The sequence below is a fragment of the Protopterus annectens genome, chromosome 3.part1 (assembly GCF_019279795.1).
Source record: "Protopterus annectens isolate FY-2018-M chromosome 3.part1, PAN1.0, whole genome shotgun sequence".
NCBI lineage: Eukaryota > Metazoa > Chordata > Ceratodontiformes > Protopteridae > Protopterus > Protopterus annectens.
The window spans coordinates 971,088,710-971,111,857 of record NC_056732.1 but is presented as its reverse complement, the minus strand read 5'-3'; positions in this window follow the sequence as shown (position 1 = coordinate 971,111,857).

Genomic DNA, 23,148 nt, shown 5'->3' with positions numbered 1-23,148 from the left:
TAGAATCATAAGGAGCATGATGGAACAATGAGTCCCCAGAATAAGGAGCAGCAAGTAGAGGGGGATGGTACAAGAAGGATGGGCGTGAGAAAGAAAAATAAATCTAGTGTGGTGCAATATCTATGCAAAGGTGCAAGCAAAACTAGTCAGTTTTAATTTGTTCACCATGATCCTTAGCCAAGCATTCACATGTCTGGTTTCTCATTTTAGCTGATCATCTTAAAAAATCTTTGGTCATAGTAGTACCAAGACATACCCCCTTTTAAAACATTGGACTGTCTTACAGAGAAAATAAAATAAGACGGGTAGGAATGGGATAGTATTTTTTCTATTAATACCACCATGCCACGCATAAACTCAACAACCCAATTGTCCCATGACTTTATTTTTAAATTCTTGTGTTGACATATACTCGGTGCTGTATGAGCTTCAATTACATATTTGGTTCCTCTGAATTAACTTAAAATAATTAGACCAAGGTTCACCAACAGGAACTCGTACACAGGAGAATAATAAAAACTTTTATTCCAACCAAAGGTTAAGCGCTTTCAACTAGGTATCCTAGTCTTCCTCAGAACCATTAAACAACAAACCAAACAGGTTTATATAGCAATAATAGTTCAAAAAAGGCGCCAAAACTTTTAAAGGTGTAATACATTAAACCACTCATAATGTGATTTATACTCACTAATCAACGCAAAACACAAAAACCTATTTATGTATCAAAACTTATCATTTTAAAATACATTTAAAACTCATAAAAAGATTTTTGGTTAATATTTAAATGTGTGTAATACAGCAACATAAAAAACATTAGTTAATAATCGTACCCCTCCATAATAAAATGAACCACTGCTAACAATATCACATTAAGTGTGAAAGCTTCAATATTACTGGGACAATACTAAAAATGGCTTTATACTAATAGATTCATTAAGTCCAGGTGCCCTGGTGGCATCCAACAAAATCTGCCACTTACTCTCTAATGCTGATAACTGCATTTTCCAATTTCCTCCAAAAACGGAGCTTTGTAAATGATCTATAATGGCGAAACGGAATAGGTGTTCCTCGCCACACTCAAGTATGTGCCTATATAGGGCGTTTTTGCTATCTTTTCTCTGAATACGATAGTAATGTTCGTAAATACGTTTCTTCAGATTCCTTTCCGTTTTGCCCACATAGTAAGCAGAACATGTCATGCACGTAGCCAGATAAACCACCTTGGCGGTGTTACAATTCCCTGTCCTAAACTTAATGTATGTATTATTAGTATCCCTTAAATAAGTGTATTTAGCCACATTAATATGTTTGCACTGTTTACATGTACCACATTTAGTGGTACCCCTAAAAATGTCTTTTTTGTCATTTTCCTTGTTGGTACTCTCCAATATTCTCTTCAAATTGGCTCCTGTCTTATAAACAACTCTAGGCAAGGACCCCACTATATGGTCAAGTTTAGAAGCTAAAATGATATCCCAATGTTGCCTTAGTATGTCCAGAATAAAATGTGTATGAGGAGTGTAAGTTAAAACACAAGCTCTACCTAATATTTTATCATCCTTTGCCTCATTTTCCAAAACAGCAGTGTATTTGCCTAACAGAGGGGGATATTTATTCCCCCATTCTTTGTGCACATACTCAATAACATCACATACCAAATTAACTGGATAGCCTCGATTCAAAAACAAGTTTTTAATAGTGTCTATTTCAGATCTCATGACACTTTCAGTCGACGACATCCTTGCTGCGCGGATGCATTGTCCCTTAACTATGTTTTTGAAGATATGTGGTGGATGGTTGCTAGAAAAATACAAATAGTCGTTTGAAAATGTAGGTTTTCGGTAAAGCCTAGATGTAAATCCACTAGGGTCCAGACCAATATCAACATCCAAATAGGGAATATGGACATCACTAGTGTTGTGAGTGAATTTTAAAAAAGCTGATGAGTTATTGAGGAAGGTCATAAATTCATCCAACATCTCCGCTGAAGCTTGCCACAAAATAAAGATGTCATCCAGATATCTTCCATAGAATTTGATATCCGCATAATAAGGGCTTTTGAATAATGTCTCTTCCTCCCACTCTACCATCACTAGATTTGCAAATATCGGGGCACATGAGGAGCCCATGGCAACCCCCTTGATTTGCTTAAAAAATTCCCCTTGAAATGTGATGTAATTATGTTCCAAGACCAATCCCATCATGTCACATCACATAACAAGCAAATCCTGTCCCAACTTAATCCTGAATATTTTCGTAGACTGTTAGAAAAATACTCCAGTCCTAAGTTGTTGGGAATACAGGAAAAAAGATCCACGACGTCTATGGTCACAAGGGTAAGGTTGGTTTGCCAGTAATCATGTGTTAACTTCCCTAAAAAGCTCCATGAATCCTTCAAAATTTGAGGGATGACCCCATAGATATGCTTAAGCTGGTGGTCAATCCATCTTCCCAAATTGAATGTTTTGGATCTGGACCCTGAAATAATCGGTCTAAATGGTGGATTATCCACTGATTTGTGAATCTTAGGTATCCCCACTATTTTGGCAAGTACTGGATAATCATTTTTCAAATAAGTGTATGTCTCGTTGGTAATCCTACTGTCGATGAGATATTCCTCAATGGCCAAATCAATTCGACGATGACCTATGTTAATCTGATTAAGAGAAACTGTCTCATAGACCTCTGTCTGATGAAGAATGTCATAAATCTTTGAGACATACACTTCAGTGGGAAAAAGGACAATCCCTCCACCCTTGTCCGGTTTCATAATGCGAACCTCCTTGTTCTTTGACATTTTATCTAGACAGTTTTTCTCAACCCGAGTAAGGTTAGCCTGAAAATCATGATAAAGATGCTGGTTGTTTCTAATATCTCTATGTAATCTATACAAATCCTTACATACCAGTTTTTCAAAATTAGCAATGCTAGCGTGAGGGGTAGGTATAAAGACACTTTTCTTCTTAAGTTGCTTTTCCACTCTTTCATCTGACTGTCCCGCCTGATCATTGAACGCAATAGCTAAATTCAATTTGCGACAAAATAACTTAACCTGTTTGATGTTATCAACTAAGTTACTACGAACAGTAGGGATAGACAAACCCCTAGATTTTCCTATAGGGATTTTCAGAGGGACAGACTTCCCACTTACAAGCACCTGGACAGGCAGTACAACCATTACAGGAGATAGCAATTGTATCCCACACCAGTGTCAGTGTTAATGATGAGGGGGCATCTCCTGACATTCCGTATGCATTGAATCCTTCTATTGTCCGGAGTGAAACAACTGTGAACACTTTGTTGGGCACTTCAACTAATTTACAAAGGCCTTCTTGCATTTTTCATTCTTATGAAGGATTCAGTGTATACAATTACACTGACATAGAGGTAAATGAACACTTTATTAATGTTATGTGTAAGGGTATGAAATTTATCCCTACTGTTCGTAGTAACTTAGTTGATAACATCAAACAGGTTAAGTTATTTTGTCGCAAATTGAATTTAGCTATTGCGTTCAATGATCAGGCGGGACAGTCAGATGAAAGAGTGGAAAAGCAACTTAAGAAGAAAAGTGTCTTTATACCTACCCCTCACGCTAGCATTGCTAATTTTGAAAAACTGGTATGTAAGGATTTGTATAGATTACATAGAGATATTAGAAACAACCAGCATCTTTATCATGATTTTCAGGCTAACCTTACTCGGGTTGAGAAAAACTGTCTAGATAAAATGTCAAAGAACAAGGAGGTTCGCATTATGAAACCGGACAAGGGTGGAGGGATTGTCCTTTTTCCCACTGAAGTGTATGTCTCAAAGATTTATGACATTCTTCATCAGACAGAGGTCTATGAGACAGTTTCTCTTAATCAGATTAACATAGGTCATCGTCGAATTGATTTGGCCATTGAGGAATATCTCGCCGACAGTAGGATTACCAACGAGACATACACTTATTTGAAAAATGATTATCCAGTACTTGCCAAAATAGTGGGGATACCTAAGATTCACAAATCAGTGGATAATCCACCATTTAGACCGATTATTTCAGGGTCCAGATCCAAAACATTCAATTTGGGAAGATGGATTGACCACCAGCTTAAGCATATCTATGGGGTCATCCCTCAAATTTTGAAGGATTCATGGAGCTTTTTAGGGAAGTTAACACATGATTACTGGCAAACCAACCTTACCCTTGTGACCATAGACGTCGTGGATCTTTTTTCCTGTATTCCCAACAACTTAGGACTGGAGTATTTTTCTAACAGTCTACGAAAATATTCAGGATTAAGTTGGGACAGGATTTGCTTGTTATGTGATGTGACATGATGGGATTGGTCTTGGAACATAATTACATCACATTTCAAGGGGAATTTTTTAAGCAAATCAAGGGGGTTGCCATGGGCTCCTCATGTGCCCCGATATTTGCAAATCTAGTGATGGTAGAGTGGGAGGAAGAGACATTATTCAAAAGCCCTTATTATGCGGATATCAAATTCTATGGAAGATATCTGGATGACATCTTTATTTTGTGGCAAGCTTCAGCGGAGATGTTGGATGAATTTATGACCTTCCTCAATAACTCATCAGCTTTTTTAAAATTCACTCACAACACTAGTGATGTCCATATTCCCTATTTGGATGTTGATATTGGTCTGGACCCTAGTGGATTTACATCTAGGCTTTACCGAAAACCTACATTTTCAAATGACTATTTGTATTTTTCTAGCAACCATCCACCACATATCTTCAAAAACATAGTTAAGGGACAATGCATCCGCGCAGCAAGGATGTCGTCGACTGAAAGTGTCATGAGATCTGAAATAGACACTATTAAAAACTTGTTTTTGAATAGAGGCTATCCAGTTAATTTGGTATGTGATGTTATTGAGTATGTGCACAAAGAATGGGGGAATAAATATCCCCCTCTGTTAGGCAAATACACTGCTGTTTTGGAAAATGAGGCAAAGGATGATAAAATATTAGGTAGAGCTTGTGTTTTAACTTACACTCCTCATACACATTTTATTTTGGATATATTAAGACAACATTGGGACATCATTTTAGCTTCCAGACTTGATCATATAGTGGGGGCCTCGCCTAGAGTTGTTTATAAGACAGGAGCCAATTTGAAGAGAATATTGGAGAGTACTAACAAGGAAAATGACAAAAAAGACATTTTTAGGGGTACCACTAAATGTGGTACATGTAAACAGTGCAAACATATTAATGAGGCTAAATACACTTATTTAAGGGATGCTAATAATACTTATATTAAGTTTAGGACAGGGAGTTGTAACACCGCTAAGGTGGTTTATCTGGCAATGTGTAAGATATGTTCTGCCTACTATGTGGGCAAGACGGAAAGGAATCTGAAGAAGCGTTCTGAGCATTACTACCGTATTCAGAGAAAAGACAGTAAAAATGCCCTATATAGGCACATACTTGAGTGTGGCGAGGAACACCTATTCCGTTTTGCCATATTGGATCAGTTACAAAGCTCCATTTTTGGAGGTAATTGGAAAATGCAACTATCAGCATTAGAGAGTAAGTGGCATATTTTGTTGGATGCCACTAGGGCACCTGGACTCAACGAATCCATCAGTATAAAGCCATTTTTAGTTTTGTCACAGTAATATTGAAGTATGTTATACTTCATGTGATATTGTTAGCAGTGGTTCATTTTATTATGGAGGAATACGATTATTAACTAATGTTTTTATGTTGCTGTATTACACACATTTAAACAATAACAAAAATTTTTTATAAGTTTTAAATGTATCTTATAATGATAAGTTTTAATATTTTAACAGTTTTTTGTGTTGATTTGGGAGTATAAATCACTATTTGAGTGGTTTAAAGTACTACACCTTTAAAAGTTTTGGCGCCTTTTTGAAATATTTTTGTTATATAAACCTGGTTGGTTTGTTGTTTTATGGTTCTGAGGAAGACTAGGACACCTAGTTGAAAGCGCTTAACCTTGGGTTGGAATAAAAAGTTTTAACTATTCTCCTGTGCACGAGTTCCTGTTGGTGAACCTTGGTCTAATTATTTTAATTGTTGCTGTTCGTTTATGGGATTAGTTGTTCCTCTGAATTAACTGCTTATAATTCTATGGACTCCTTCACCATCAATGAGAAATAAATATCTACAGTCTCATGTCAAAATCTTTATTTACTGCTTGAGATATGTGTGCAGTTAAGCCTGAGCTGATTAACATAACTTCTTGTAAAGTACCTTTGTTGCTGATGTTACTACTGGTGTAGATAGCTGAGGGCATAATTAATGTTTGTCAGAGGAGATGACAGGCGATAGGGGGCATAATGGAGTAGTATGATTATCTGTGTATATTGCCCTAGGAAGAGAACCTTTCCTCTCATTATTTAATCTTAGATCTGAAAGGTTACTACTGTTATTGCCCACTATTTGGGCTAACATGACCTTACCTTCCTCATTAAATGCATCAATAAAACTCCCTAAGTTTTTATATGTTTGCCTCACCTGAATTTCCCCTTGTCTAGCAGCAGCTCCTACTGTTTTCATACCTGTCAAAATCTGTTGAATGTCGTCATTGGGATCCTGTACAGATCTTTCCTTCCTGATTTTCCTTTTGGCCATTTTTGAAGCTGGATCCTCTCCTGGAATGTCAGGTTTATTTCTCTGGATGTTAGGTCTCTTCAGACTTGCCTGTGAAGATTCTAAAGTCTGTTCATTTCAGTCTGTTGAGAATTTTTCCAAAAGCAATCTAGTTTCCTCCAAAATACTATTCTGTCCTAAGAATGAAATGAGATAGCTAATGAGTGCACCACTAAATCCACTAATTACTGCTTTTATATTAAACATGTATCTATCATCTATCTATCTATCTATCTATCTATCTATCTATCTATCTATCTATCTATCTATCTATCTGTCAATCATTTTTGTTTTGCTTGCTGAAGGATTGTAAACTGCCGTAATAATGATGATTTTTTAACCAATTATTTAAATGACATCAAGTTACATTACGTAAGCTTGAAAAGATCTTACAGGGAATAGTTCCTGATGTATGCTAACCTGTTGCAGGTTGGCTTGAGCTAATAGCACGTATGGATGCTTGCTAGGTATTAACAATTTAGCTGAATGTGTGTTGTGACATTAAGAGAGGTGGTTGTTGTTGTTGTGTCTTTCAGCTTTTCCCAGTTAGGGGTCACCACAGCGGAATTCCGGTCCGCTAATAATTGGCAGTAGATTTTTACGTGCCGAGTTGCCAGCTCTGATGCACAACCTTCAACGAAGGTATGCACATTCACGCATGTCTCCACACAGAAGACGCTTCAGAGAGGTGGTAAGAGTGTTAATTCTTGAACCTAGTCTGGGAAAGTGCATACTTTGATGAGGATGACTTAATAACTATGTTTAATCTGTGTTTTTTTTTTGTTTAAGGCCAATAGTGAGGGGAGTGTTTGATTATGTGAAAAATAGGCACAGCTTATGTAAAATGGTTAGGTGTTAACAAATTGTTTTGGGACAAGAAGACTGTTGTACCTATAACTGTCTCTATTTTAAGCAACATCTCAAATGTTCGACTAAAATTACAGGTCTGCCACTCTTACTACCTATTAAAATTGGTGTCTTTGGGAGTAGAGTGGTGAATTACACTTAATAGAATAGAGTAACAGTGCTTAGGTTATAGTTTCTTTTACGTAAAAAATGTGTTTTGCCTTGCATTCATTTAATCTGTAAATGTCTGATGATGATTGTGCTGGTCCACTTAATAAACAATAACAAAACAGCAATTGGTTCACATACTTATTTTACTTCAGAAAATGAGTGTTAACATTATTTAATCATAGTGATGGTGTATTAAAATTGTCCCTAATAGCCCCAGAATATATCAATTTTTTTGCAGTTTACTCCCCCTAACAAACAAGAACCCTCCCACCTTTGTAAATCACCCCATGCGGCTAGGTGCCAGGGCAGATGGCACAGAATGAAAACAGTGTGTGACATAGGAGGGAAACACGAATAGTCAAAGGTGTGGGCTCTGGTGGGAGGAGGGCAAAAGAGAAACATAAAATGATCGGAGAGAAAAATACACCCAAGGAGAAACCAAGGCAACCATCCCTTTACTTCTTTTGAATCTCCCCCCTTTTTTGTTTTTATATACATATATATATATATATATATATATATATATATATATATAGATAGATAGATATAGATAGATATAGATAGATAGGTATAGATAGACAGACGTATATAGATATATCTGTGTATATATAATCATTACTACAAGTACAATAAATGTTCCTCACAACTGTTTAGATACTTGCAGAATGACAAAACCCTATCTGGCCTTTTGGTCTGTTCCACATAAAAACCAACACTGCACTGGCAAATCAACAGTGACTAAAGTACCAAATTATGTCATTGTTTTAAAGAATGATGTACCCCAGAAAATGCTTGCTAACCCACTATTATTCTAGCTGCTAACTATGTTTATGAGAATAGCACTTAAAATCTCTCCTTGTTTTTGATATCTTGTCCCATCATTATTTAAAGATTTGCCAAAATGCTTATGACTAAGAAGTTGAGAAGTATGACCATCAAAAATCCTTGCTCTGGAAGACTGGATGAGCCACTCAGGGGACACAAAACAGAAAAGGAAGAAAGGAAGTGCAGAGATCAGCCGAACGGATGAGGCCAGAAATGTGCAAAAAAAACACATCCAGACCTTTGAACACAGACAAGAGCACACAACGTAAGGGGATCTGCTGTCATGGAAAACTGGCAATAGAAGGAGAAATGGACCTAAAAAAATCTGTCTCATGTCTTAGCCAAAATACATATTGATCTGCAATGACCCAAGGATGAATTTAAAGAACGAAGAAAAATAAAAAAACATGGTCTGGCTAACAGAAAAATGAGTTGGCAGACAAAAGAAAAATGATAAACCACGATTATCTTATATTTATTAAATTATGTTCTAGTACTGACACAGGAACATAGGCACCAGAACCATAGAGTAAGGGGGGGAGCACCCCCTCCACATACATTTACAGCTGTAAGACCTATAGGCGGACCCATGCGTGCATTGAACGCTAACATAAATTCAAACACAAAAATGCGTGGAAATAACTATATTCCACATCAAGCCTGCTGCCACATTCCTGATCACATCAATCCTGCTGCTGCATTCCTGATCACATCAATCCTGCTGCCAGAGTCATAGTAAGGAGAGATTTTATGTGTTTTGGTTTCCCCCAAGGCTGTGCTCCATTATGCTTATCTTATGCAGGCTGTGCTCCATTTATGCTTATGCAGGCTGGAAAGCTCCATGGCTCCATTTATGCAGGCTGTCAATCCTGCTGCCAGAGTCACAGTAAGGAGAGACTTTATGTGTTTTGGTTTCCAGTAGGGAGAGATTTTATGTGTTTTGGTTTCCCCCAAGACTGTGCTCTGTTTATGCAGGCTGGGAGGACCATTTATGCAGCTTATGCAGGCTGTCAATCCTGCTGCCAGAGTCACAGTAAGAAGTGATTTTATGTGGTTTGGTTTCCAGTAAGGAGAGATTTTATGTGATGTTCTTCGTGTTTCACTGTTGCAGTCATTATATTTTGGGTTATCTGCTTGCAGGTAGCCCTCAGTCGGCCTGATTAACAAAGTCTTGGTTTTGCGTTGGTTGCTGTCCCTTCTTCCATGATGTCAGGTTGTCAGGGGTATAAAATGTGCAGCCAATGCCATTACATCAGTCTTTCTTGCCGTGCGGTGCCCAAAGCAGAAGCAGTTCACAAGTGCAGGTCAGTTGACTCCTGAATTTTTTGTTTTCGAGTTTCACAACCGAAGTCTTGAACTAAAGCTAAGTACCCCATTGGGGAAACTTTTTCTTGCTCCTTACCGATGTCAGTAAAAGTTAATAATTGCATTACTTGTGGAAAGCAAATACCTCATAATGATTTTCATTTGTACTGTATTCTTTGCCTAGGCCCTGACCACGACGTACCTTGCTGTTGGTTTTGTGCTTTATTTAATCATCGCACTATCAGTTGTCAGTATATTTTCGCCTCTAAATATTTCGGTTCTCAGTTTAATTATCCAGAAATGTCATTGGTTTGCCATCCAACTACCAGGATTCCGAAAAAAACGCAAAGATAAAGACAGAGACAGGCTGCCAAGGTCCAAAACTGCCGACGACGCTTCTCCTAAGCCAGTCGCCAGTTCGCCGGTACTCAATGAAGCACTTTCGCAGCCCCTGATAACTTCTACTTCTGGTTTGCAGACTTCTACTGAGACCCATTCTGAATCCTGTATTCCGTGAGATGCTTCAACTATGGAACCCACGGATGTCTCTACCTTGGATGGGTCCAGAGCAGCTGTGCAGGCAATGGCTTCTGAGGGTGTCTTCAGGCCTATGGACTTGCATATTAAATTGACACCTCCTTCTTCTCTTAGGCCTAAATCTCAAACCATGCCTAAAAAACGACGCTCAGGCCACATGCTCAGGCCTCTATGCCTAAAAACAAATGATAAGAATGGCTGAAGATCTAATAACTTTAATCAGGGGTAGCCACCCCTCTTTCTAAGAGGCCTAGGACTGAAGTGGTTTATGAATCTTCTTACCAGGATCCTGTTTTTTCTGATTCTTCTGATGATCTGGATTTGCCCTTATCTACTTATGAGGATTCTGATGCAGAGGACTCCATTCCCTCTGCTTCCCCTCCAGAGGATTTTTCTTTTGGGGAAACCTTACATACTCTAAGGGAGCATTTCCACTGGGAAAGCCAGGATTTTTCTGATTCAAAAAAGAGGCTTAGGGATTTCTTACTCCTACCTCAGCATAGGCCTTTAGCTATTCCTCCTGTACTAGACATTGTTGATGATGCTTGGAATCTAGTTTGGCCCCTGATTCCTTGCCTCCTGCTCCCAGAAAACCAGACAGATACTACAGGGTTCCTGAGTCACACAAGTTCCTTTTTAAAAATCCTATTGCGGATCCAGAGACTATTTCACAGGGGCCCAAGGGCATTAAGGCTTCTACTGCTAAAAATCTAGAGCTTCCAGAGCGCTGGATAGATGGGGTAAGAAGGTTTACACTTCTGCAACCTTGGCCATTAGTGCTTTAAACTGCCAGTTTCATATGTTAAAATATCAGCAACATGTTATTGGATTGCTTTAACAGAAAATGATGTTGATTCCTGACTTTGTGGAAAATAAAGAATTACAGGATTTACTGCATTCTGCTGAACAAGTTGGAAAATATACTTTGCAATGTGGTTTTGTTTCATTAGAGGCCTCTTGCAGGTCCACTGTCACTGGGTCTGTGCTCAGAAGGCATGCTTGGCTTAAGGAGCAGTCTTTGCCTAGTCATGTTAAAGCTAAATTGTTGGATGCTCCCTTAAATCAGGACCACCTGTTTGGCAACAAGGCTGAGGAAGTTCTTTAAAAAGATGGCAAAGATGCCTGGTTGGCAACACTAGATTTAAAAAAAGCATACCTGCACATCCCAATCAGAGAATCTTGCAGACGATGCCTACCCTTAAAAGCAAGTTACACGCACTATCAGTTCTCTGCACTGCCCTTTGGCTTATCTACTGTGCTCAGGGTATTCTCAAAGTGCCTAGCTCCAGTTATTGCATTTTGCAGACAATGAAATATTCAAATATACCCATACCTGGACGATTGTCTAATTCAGGCAGAAAGCCAGGACATACTTTTGAATCATCTGGCCTTTGTTCAAAGGGTTTTAACTTGTCTGGGGTACACTATAAATGAAAAGAAACCACACCTGGTACCCTGTCAACAAATTATATTCCTGGGATCAAGCTTGAATGCACCTTCCCAGATGGCCTGCCTCATACTAGAGAAACAAATTAATTTGACAACCTACTTCAAACAAGTGGCCACAAAACCCTGCTATCTGCAAGACAAATACTGCAAGCCTTGGGGTTCATGGCCTCCTGCATTCATCTAATTCCATATGCAAGACTGCATATGAGGAAATTACAGTGGTATCTAAAAAGCCTATGGTGTCAACATTCTCAGGATCTAGAAGCAATGATTCCTATCATACCTTGCCTACGCCTAGAGTGCCTTTGGTGGACAGAGACCTGCCACCAAAACAAGGGGCTACCTTTCACACCAGCCCCTGCCGCCCAAACCCTGACAACAGATGCATAAGACTATGCATGGGGGGCTCAGCTGGTAGGGAAGTGCATTCAGGGCAAATGGAACCCAAGTCAAATGCACCTGCATATCAACCAAAAAGAAATGTTAGCTGTACAGAATGCTCTGACAGCCTTCAAGGACCACATTCTTCCAGGAAAACTAATGGTAAAGATGGACAACACCACTGTTATATGGTACATAAACAAGCAGGGGTTACATATTCTTACCCCCTCTGCAGACTAATCATGACATTGTGGAACACAGCCTTGAGCTACCAAGTGCACCTGCAAGCTCAATTCCTGCCAGGAAAGTTAAATACACTGACAGAAGGACTAAGCAGAAACCTCATGGACCCACATGAGTGGAAACTGGAAGCAAGGATTTTCAACATGTTGACAAGCAAATGAGGGAGCCCAGATATAGACCTGTTTGCCTCTCCCCAGAGCTACCAATTGGACAAATTTTGCACAGGGACTCCCCACAAACAAGCCTGGAAAGTGGATGCTGTGTCCTTCAGCGGGAAAAAACTGTTTATGCCTTCCCCCCTCTGCCTCTGCTCTCCAAAGTACTACTAAAAATCAAACAGGACAAACCAAGGATGATTTTGATTGTTCCAGACTGGCCACGCCAACACTGGTACCCCCTGCTGCACAGTGTGTCACGGTTATCTCCTTGGCACCTGCCTCAGTCTCCTTTCCTGTTGTCTCAGCAAGAGAACCAGATTCTGCACCCTAAGCTTCTAATACTGAACCATGCAGCCTGGCTAATTACATAATCTCTCCTTTACCATCCCTCAGTAAACCTGTGATGGATATCATTTTTGAGGCAAGGAGGCCTAGCACTAGAAAATCCTAAGCTGAAAAATGGAAAATATTCTGTGCCTGGAACCAATCTCATGGGGTGAGCACAGCAGTGCCCAATTTACCTCAGATTTTACAATACTTAACTGAGATGCTTCACAAGGGCCTGTCTTTTTCCTCCATTAAAATCCACACCTTAGCCATTTCAGCTCATTATAACACAGAACCCACACTCTGCTCTCATCCTCTGCTCAAGCAGTTCCTCAGAGGGGCCAACAATTTGAGACCACCCAGGAGAGCTTCAACCCCAGCCTGGGACCTTAACTTTATTTTAGAGAAACTCACTCTACCACCTTTCGAGCCAGCTGCTACTGCAGACTAAAAATTGCTTTCTTGGAAAACAGCTTTCCTTTGAGCAATCACTTCAGCTAGAAGGGTATCTGAATTACAGGCCCTTATGGCCGTGGAGCCTTTCATCATCTTTCATGCAGACAGGGTGTCCCTCAGAACCAATCCATCCTTCATGCCTAAGGTGGTATCCAGTGTGGCTCTTAATCAGTCCATTCATCTGCCAACCTTCTTTCCCAATCCACAGAACAAAGGGGAACAGATACTGTATTCCTTAGATGTGCACAGACAACTCAGATTCTACTTGGACAGGACTAAGCCTCAAAGGAAATCTGAACAACTGCTGGTGGCATTTGCTGCAGGGGCAGAGGGGGAAGGCTATTTCAGAGCAAACCATTTCTAAATGGATAGGCCATTGCATCCTTTTCTGCTATAAGCACTATGGAAAACCTGTCCCCCAGGGGATCAGACCTCACTCCACCAGGGCTGCATCTACCTCTACAGCCTTTCTCAGAGGCGTCCCTACCAGGGACATCCTAGAAGCTGCTACCTGAAGTTCTGTACATACTTTCACCAAGCATTATCATTTGCCAATTTTCTCTAAATCCAGAGCTGGCTTTGCCACTGCAGTCTTGCAGGGCCTTATAGCTGGTCCTAATGCTATCTAATTTCCTCTTCCCAACCATAGCTTTGGGAATCTATCCAAATGTAATGACTGCAACAGTGAAACACAAAGAACATAGTACAGTTGTGTACACTTACCATAAATGTAGATGTTCGAGTGTATTCACTGTTGCAGTCCTGATTACCCTCCCTCCAGCCCTCTAACTTATTTTGGCTATACCTCTGCTTTCCTCTACTATGCCTAAAAGCTTCTTTGGTGTATTTGCTTTTTTGTTGGAGGTATATCATTGTACTTTTATATTTAATTGCTCCCTTAGGGGGGCACCTGACATCTGGGGCAAGAAAAACTGATGTAATGGCATTGGCTGCATGTTTTATCCCGCTGGCGACCTGACGTCATGGAAGAAGGGACAGCAACCGATGCAGGACCCAAGACTTTGTTAATCAGGCTGACTGAGGGCTACCTGCAAGCAGATAACCCAAATGTAATGACTGCAACAGTGAATACACTCGAACATCTACATTTATGGAAAGTGTACACAATTGTACTTTTGGTTTCCCCCCCGGGTGTGCTCCGTTTATGCTTATGCAGGCTGGAAGGTGTGTGTCTGGGTGTGTGTGTGTGTGTGTGTGTGTGTGTGTGTGTGTGTGTGTGTGTGTGTGTGTGTGTGTGCTCCATTATGCTTATCTTATGCAGGGTGTGCTCCATTTATTTTTATGCAGGCTGGAAGGCTCCGTGGCTCCATTTATGCAGGCTGTCAATCCTGCTGCCAGAGTCACAGTTTCCAGTAAGGAAAGATTTATGTGTTTTGGTTTCCCCCAAGGCTGTGCTCCGTTTATGCAGGCTGGAAGGTCCATTTATGTAGCTTATGCAGGCTGTCAATCCTGCTGACAGGGTGACAGTAAGGAGAGATTTTATGTGGTTTGGTTTCCAGTAAGGAGAGATTTTATGTTTTTGGGTTTCCCCCCAGGGTGTGCTCCGTTTATGCTTATGCAGGTAGGAAGGTCTGTTTCTACAGCTTGTGTGTGTGTGTGTGTGTGTGTGTGTGTGTGTGTGTGTGTGTGTGTGTGTGTGTGTGTGTGTGTGTGTGTGTGTGTGTGCGCAAAATGCCCTAGTTATTTACAACTGGTGGTTAGAATTACTGAGGCTCAAACCCTGTACCTGAGATACAGGAGTCTGCATTCTCTACCCACACGACCACTTGTGATCCAGGGAGTTTGGTTTGTTCCTCTTAAAATCTGTGGTTTTCTGGCAAATCAGTGAGAATGGAATTCACTAAATAATGACAGCCCTTTAAGTTTCAGTCTTCCTATCTTTTTTGGAAACACATGGTAACACAAAACACTGTTTTAGCAATGTTCTAAGATTTTATAAGCAATATTTAAAATGTGTCCCTGGCTTTGGGCCTTTGCGCCCCCCCCCAAATAAATTTTGGCTTTTTCCAGATTTCTTCTGCTGTGTAATTGAGAGATTTAGTTGTGTCAGGTGGATGGTGCATTGGTAGTGTTATTACCTCACAGCAAGAAGTTTTTGGTTTGATACTTGGTCCTCCCTGTGTTTGTGTGGGTTTTCTCTGGGTGCTCTGGTTTCCTCTCATGTTACAAAGACATGCGTCTGGAGCATTTCTCCCTGGGCCTCTGCTGAAAATTGGCTTTGTTCCAAGTTGGAATTTCCTGGTAAACAAATGTTAAATACATTTTGCTGAGAGCTTCAGGGAAAGAGAACTTTAGTGCTGCTTACTCCATGTCTGCTTGTATTGTTAGTAGCACAACAGGTACTAGCCTTACTTTTGATACAGAAGGTTGTGGGTTCTACTCACACAGTATATAGATGGATCGCTGATACTGTACTGTGTTCTACTTTAAAGGGAGTGGATGCTGCAGTCCTGTGAATGTCCTCCTTTGGCAAAATTACCTAGTAACTATGAACCTGTTTGCCATCCATTCTCTATTGCAATATTACTAGCTTACCATTTTTAATGTAACATAGACAATTCATTCTTCAAGGGTAACAGCCAGTTTATTTGTAGATGAAACAATGAAATATAATGCTGTTTCCTAGCAGCAACCTCTTCATTAGTTAGAGATTCCCTTTAATGTGGAATCATGTAGATGACTTACTTCTGCAGAGATGTTGCATATTTACTGATATTGGTGGATTTTAATGACAGAAGTTTGAGTGGCATTTTATCTTTGACATTTTCTGAATGGGTAGTTTTGTCATTGGTTCATACATTTTGTTTCATTGCTTACTAGAAGACTGTTCAAAACTACAAATTTAACACACAATCTAACAACTGGTGCTGTATTATACAAGGAATATAAATGAATACAGAAGGTGAATCAAAGAATGCATACATGTATGCCTGACCCTAAAAATGTGTTTGAAAACAGCCAAGAGGAAAGTGTGAAAGGCTCAAAATCATGAGCAAATTTTAAGCTTTACTCTTGTTACCAAAGCAATGGATGAAGGTAAAACAGTTCACAACACATTACCTTGACCTGTCCAAGCCTTTTGACACAATCCCCTACTCAGGTGTTGTACAAAAGATGAATAATGTAGAAGCAAACACTTGGATCACTAATTCAATTGCCAACTTCCTCACAGGATGCAGGAGATCAAAATAGGGGAACAGGCCAGTCAGCAATGGAGTCCCCCAGGGTTTGGTGCTAAGACTTTTTTGTTTGGCATATACATCTCAAAAGTAAATGGAAATACCAAAGGGCTTTGGCTAGCTAAGTCTGAGATGACTACAAGCTAGGAGCAGTTATTGAATCCCCGGATTACTTAACCATCATGCAGGGTGGTTTGTCCCAAACAATAACTGGTGTCAAAATCATGGCAATGCCCTCTGAGAACTGAGCCAATTGTTTGGCATTTGGGAACTTGTGCGTACAGTGACCTAACTTTTGACCAACATGTCATAGGAAAGCCTTTCTATATTGCACAGCTTATAAAAAGGTTGATTGTGACTAGATCTAGAGATGTTGATGTCACCCTTTACAAAGCTCTCATTAGGTCAATCATTTTGTATAACGTCCACTTTGGCATGTAGATGTCAAGCTCCATGCAACAACTGGAATACTTTCAGAAATACATTACTTAAAAGGATACAAGTCCTAAACTATAGGTCTTACATGAACCACCTCAAAGATTTATTACTATACTCAGTATCCTACAGAGTGCTTAGAGGTGACCTGTCTGGCATGCAAGGCATCCTGCAACCTAATACAGATGGACCTACTGAACATCAACAAGTCAAATGGCATCAGAAATACTCAGTCCAGGTATCTAAACTGAATATTGTGGAGATATGGATATATATCACAGAAGCTACCACTGTTCCAGAACAAACTATCCATAAAAATAAAACAAAGCTCATCCGTCCATATTCCAATGCAAGTTGGATCTAAGGATGGATAATAGAAAATGTACTCCAGGATTCTCCTCATGCTACTAATGGAAAGAGGCAGTTCCTAAATGCTGCATCCCTTATATGGGTCCCCTCAAATTATCTAAGGAATGATCACAATTATTCTCACTATGGCTAATGTACAATTACCAGCCACGGGATAGGTAAGACCAATCAGGAAATGTTAATTCAAGCACCAAAAGGGAATTGGTTAAGCTTAAAATGTCCTCCAAGTGAACTTATGTTGTAGTAGTAAATAGTTATAAAAAATTGCCCTTTTTAGATCACTAAGTGCCCCTCTCACTCTCTGCTTCCCCAGTCTTCAACAACTTCCGGCACCTATGCACAGGACGTATGAACAGATAAAGATAACAGCCAAGATACTCACAAACAGAATCAGTCACTAGAAAGAAGCAACTTCTCTGTTGCAACACTGTTTGTAAGAGTGACCACTGCAGTGGGAAGAAAATTTTTAAGTAAAGGAGCTTGAGCCCTCTTTGCCTGGGAATGGTAAGAGACAATCTGTCTTGTTCCAAAGCCTTAATTAGCCTGAGAGAAAATGTATGCAAGCCTAAGCATTGTTTTCAATCTTTGGACTGCACTTTGATAAAAGAGTCCAGTCATCAGCACCAATATACAAAATAAACTGCAAACTGGAGAATTCATAAAATTCCACTCCTTCATATAAAGATTTGACATACTGCATATACAGCAATAAATGTCTCATCCATCTCTTCATCTCTCCATTCATCCATCCATCCATCCATCCAGCCATCCATCATCAGCACAAATATACAAAATAAGCTGCAAACTGGTGAATTCAAAAAACTCCACTCCTTTAATCAATGATTTGACATTCTGCATATACAGCAATAAATGTCTCATCCATCTCTCCATCTCTCCATTCATCCATCCATCCATCCATCCAGCCATCCGTCATCAGCACCAATATACAAAATAAACTGCAAACTGGTGAATTCAAAAAACTCCACTCCTTTATTCAATGATTTCACATTCTGCATATACAGCAATAAATGATTCATCCATCCATCCATCCATCCATCCACCCATTCATCCATCCCTAGCCTTCTTTTTCTCATCTTTACACTTGGGGTTGGGGTGTCACATCAACATTGACCATCTTCTAGAGCCAATGCTTTCACTGCCAGATGAATAGCCCTGCCATCTTTGTTCTTCCATACCACACACACACATAAAGTCTGAAAAATAACTTCTGCAGAACCTCCTGCTTTCTTCATTATTCACTGATTTGCATATCTACACCTACAATTAAATAACCCACAGATTTTTCTGCTCATGCATAACTGATGGGGACAGTCTTTGTATTACTGGTGTGCTTCTGACTATCACTAAGCTAATGCAATGTACTGCTGGGGGTATCTCACTACAAAGTTACAAAGCAGAAACTAAAAGATCATGGGAGAAGGGAAGCATCCACATAACTTGCCTATTAGTCAATATACATAGCCAGCAATAACCTAGCACATGTCAAACATATGGGTAATAACAGGAATTGTAAGTAAGCATATTTGTTCAGATTCATGATGGGATTACACACTTCAGCATGTGAAACTTGAATGGTAAAAAGCACATACTGAAGAAGAAGATGAAACAAAATAAACAGCAAGTCATGTAAGCTAATACAACAAAGTTTCTCATACCAGTAAAAGTATGCACTGCCTTGTGGAAAAGGATACTGAGATAGCACAGAAATACATTTAGTTACATCAGAGGAAAAGGAGGCTACTGAGAGTTTTAAGATGGCCATGTTTCTGTGAAGTTCTCTACATCAGAAATAAATACCGAAGTAAAATTTTCAGCTTAGGTAACATTTTTATTCCAGTATCTTGTCACGCCATTAATGAAAGCTGAAGAAAGAGTCCTCAAAAAATCTTGCATCAGATATTTTAACTGAATCCAATGCATAGCAAAAGTGAAAACAGGAACTAAGTTAAAGTCAGTCAGTTTGAGTTTGCCAGTGAACTTCAACATCTAATAGCCATGCAGCACATGCTGTAAATACCACAACAAACCTCAAATTCAAGGAAAGTGTGCCGAAAAAAACAAATACAAACAAGAGCACACAACTGGAGAGGCAGCACAATGTAGTCCAGAAGGCTTTATTAAACACAATTAACGCCAACAAAGTGGACAATTCTTTTTCGTCCAAACCAAGTCAGCACACCTTAAAGACATATCAGTGTTTCAACTGCATGTCTTTTAAAAATCCATTATTTTTTTGATTTTGTTTGTTTGTAGTCTTTATGGGTATAATGAGGCCAATAAAGGCAAATGCCACTAGTTGCCCTTTTTGACCTTGTCAGCACAGAACAAGTTATTTTTTCGCTATACCTCAGAAGCACAGAGCTTAAAATCAAGCCTGATGTCTATAAACATTCAAATGTCTGCAAAATATCCCAAATGACATCGAATCCAAATGGTAAAATGTCACACATACAAACTGTTCAGTAAAAACTGCAAGAAAGACCCAGCCAAGCAAAGGTGTTCACTGTGTAATACCATAGCCTTCCTGTAGTGGAAGCCCATAATATATACAAATGTCCCCTCCCACTTTTTTGTTTTTTGGCTTTGGCCCTTCACTTGAAGTGCTATATCTTGATCACTAAATGAGTAAGCTATGGCTCTGTATATCTTTATGTTTTTACTGAATAGTTTGTCTGTGTGATCCCTTTTATCCTTTGGACTAATATATATTATACATACACATAAAAAAATGGTCTAATCACCATATATTTCAACTGTCAGGATTTTGGGTCTATATCATAATATCGAAGTATTAAAAGTTCGAATCACTAAAGTTCAAACTTTAATGATCAAATTTTTAATACTTTGAATGTCAAAAAAAAAAACATTTTAAGCCCAAAACAAAAAAAAATGCTCTATGCAGGGGGGCAAGCCCCCCTGCACTCCACACCCCCCACTACTTAAATATACCAACTCCGAGATTGCACTACAGTACAGTAAAAGGAAATCTTCCCTTCCCGCACTCTATGGCAATCTCTGTTATATGATTCAAGGTTTTAAAACTTCGATCATTAAAGGTTGACCTTTAGCGATTCAACATTTTAAACCTTCAAACATATGATAGGAACCCAAGATTTTGGAGGTATGTACCTAAATACGTACTTAAACTTTTTCCCATCCCTCCTAAAATTGGGAAATATTTTGAAAAGCTTGAATCCAGTCACACCTTTTTCTCTAATTATTATTGCTTTCTCCTTAACACTGCAGGTAAAAGTCGACTGGTATTCCTGTCACCACATAAACATTATGCCCTATTCCCCATCCACATTTCCCTGGATGGTCTTGTTCTGTGTGCACCTCTTCTTACTATATACCCTCCTACCAACTTTCCTGTACTCCTCCTTCTCTCCAGTAATGGAATCAATAAGGTGCCCATTTGCCTGATCTCCAAATCAAAGTCTTTGATATTTTCTAAATGGACTATTTGGTACCTGGTGATAGCTTGCCACTGCATGCACATATTCAGAATAAAACAAAACCGCGAATATTCCAGGTGCTACTCACTAAAAACTAAAGACAGAAAAAAATGTGCAAAGAAATCACCTTAGATTAAGTGCATTAATTCTTGCATGGAAAGGACTTTGTCAGAACAAATCATTTGTTCTAATGAAGTTCTTTTTATGTCAGAACAAATGCCCCCGGATTCATGAATCCTCCATGTAAGACTTAATAAGTCTTACTCAGAGGCTGCAGTTGAATGGTATGATGCCAACATGCCATGAATATGCATGAGGGCATGCTGACTCAACCGTAAGTCTTACACGGACCATGTAAGAAAGCAGGGGGCATGTCCGACTGCCGAGCAGTCTAAATGTCCACGCCCCTGCAAGTTTTTAAAAGTAAAAGCAAATACACAAGAGCGAGTCCACTCAAATGTCCCTGCACCCAACACCACACTCCCTGATATTGTAAACCCCCATCACAGTTCTAAAATGCAAAACATTAAATTTATTTTTTTAAATTCCCAAAATAGCTACCCGTATTTGCGCGTGTGCGCGCACGGGTATGCCCATTGCTTAGCTAGAGTTAGCAATTCTGACATGGAAGAGCATAAGAAAGAATGTTTATGCAAATCACACCAAATAGCAATAGCGTAATGGTAGAGTGTTCGCACAAAGAGGAGGCATTTACGGTTCTATTCCCACCACTCCCCATCGTATTTATTTTTTAAATCAGTATATGAAATAATACCTGACAAATATGTTTAAACATTACTAAAAAGCAGTGAAATGGCCAATGTATCAGTGAACAAAATAAATATTTTAAAGGATCCTGATACAAAATTGCCAGCAGTTAAGCAGCACTTTACCCAGCACAATAGAGTTGCCCATAGTTTAATAGCGCTTTAACCAGTGCAATAGAGTTGCCCATAGTTTAAGAGCGCTTTACCCAGCGCAATGTGTTTGCATGGACGTGCGCGCCATGCCAACTAGGGCACCGAGGAGCAACGTAAAGCAAAGTTGCTTAAATGCAGCCACACCCCCTAGCCTGTCTGGACAGTATGAAAATAAAATGAATGACAAGGTTCGAACCCAGGACTCTATGCATCAAAAGCAAAGTACAGAACCACTAAGCCATGACAACATAGGGGACACATCCACTGTTAACATTCATATACTTACGAATGGTAGTTTAACCATTACTAAGCAGGTCTGCAGTCAGCCGAGAATTTTATAAAACGGCCAATCACAAAAAAGTGTGGGAAATGCGACATATTTAAGCCCCACAGGCGGGAATACACACCATAACTGATTGTAGCTCACATCTGCAGTTAGAATGTCTGGTGTCGGAGAGGGAACACGCTTCTGAGCGCAACGTTGGGGCATCGAGGAGTCCAAATACATGGTTTGGCTCCTTGTCCACCGTCACGAGTCAAGACTCCTGCAGGGCCAGTTCCAAGGGATGGAGTACAAGGCAGAGGCTTGGAACCGGTTAGCTCATGACCTCACCAGTGCCACAGGTGTTCCTCAGACTGATGAGCAGGTCCGTCACCACAATGCAAACCTGAAGATACGAAAGCAGGACCACCTGAACCAATGGATACAGGTGGCCCGTGGGATGCGGGATGCCCCACAACTGAGTATGTAGCCATGGAATGCAGTATGTAAGAATTGATAATGGAGTATGTATAATGGATAGGTATGTCTCAATATCCCTTCATTTACTTTACAGCTGCAGGTGACTGTGCTACGAATCAGCAAGCCTATGCTGATAGGCTGCTAAGGCTGCACCACCAGGCAGATTAGTGATTATTCTGCATGTATTGTTATATAAAATATGGGAGAGAGCATGAAAGAAAGTGTTGTAGTCCAATAATACAGCCATAAAATTGCCTGAATAAGTCCTCTGCATGTACTGTCAGGTAAAAACATTAGAGAGGCAGAAAAAGAGTGTAGTAACCCATTAAGAAAGGTAACATATGTCTGGAATAATATCTCTGCAGGCACTGTCATATAAAATAAGTGAGTGAGCCTGAAAAAAGAGTGTTCTAACCTATTAATAAAGGTATAATATGTCTTGAACATGCCTGCCATATACACCATTAAAACAAATAAAGGAGTGAGCCTGTGGAAAAGTGTGCAATGTCATTAATAAAGGTCTAAAACCCAGAGTGTGTCTGTGTCACAGAGTCTGAAATATTGTTGTACCCTTGCATTATATGAACAGTACTGTTTGAAAAGGTGCTGGCAACCCAGAGTTGTGCAGTCCCATATAAAGTGGGTGATGGAAGTGCTAGTAGCTGTGAAACATAA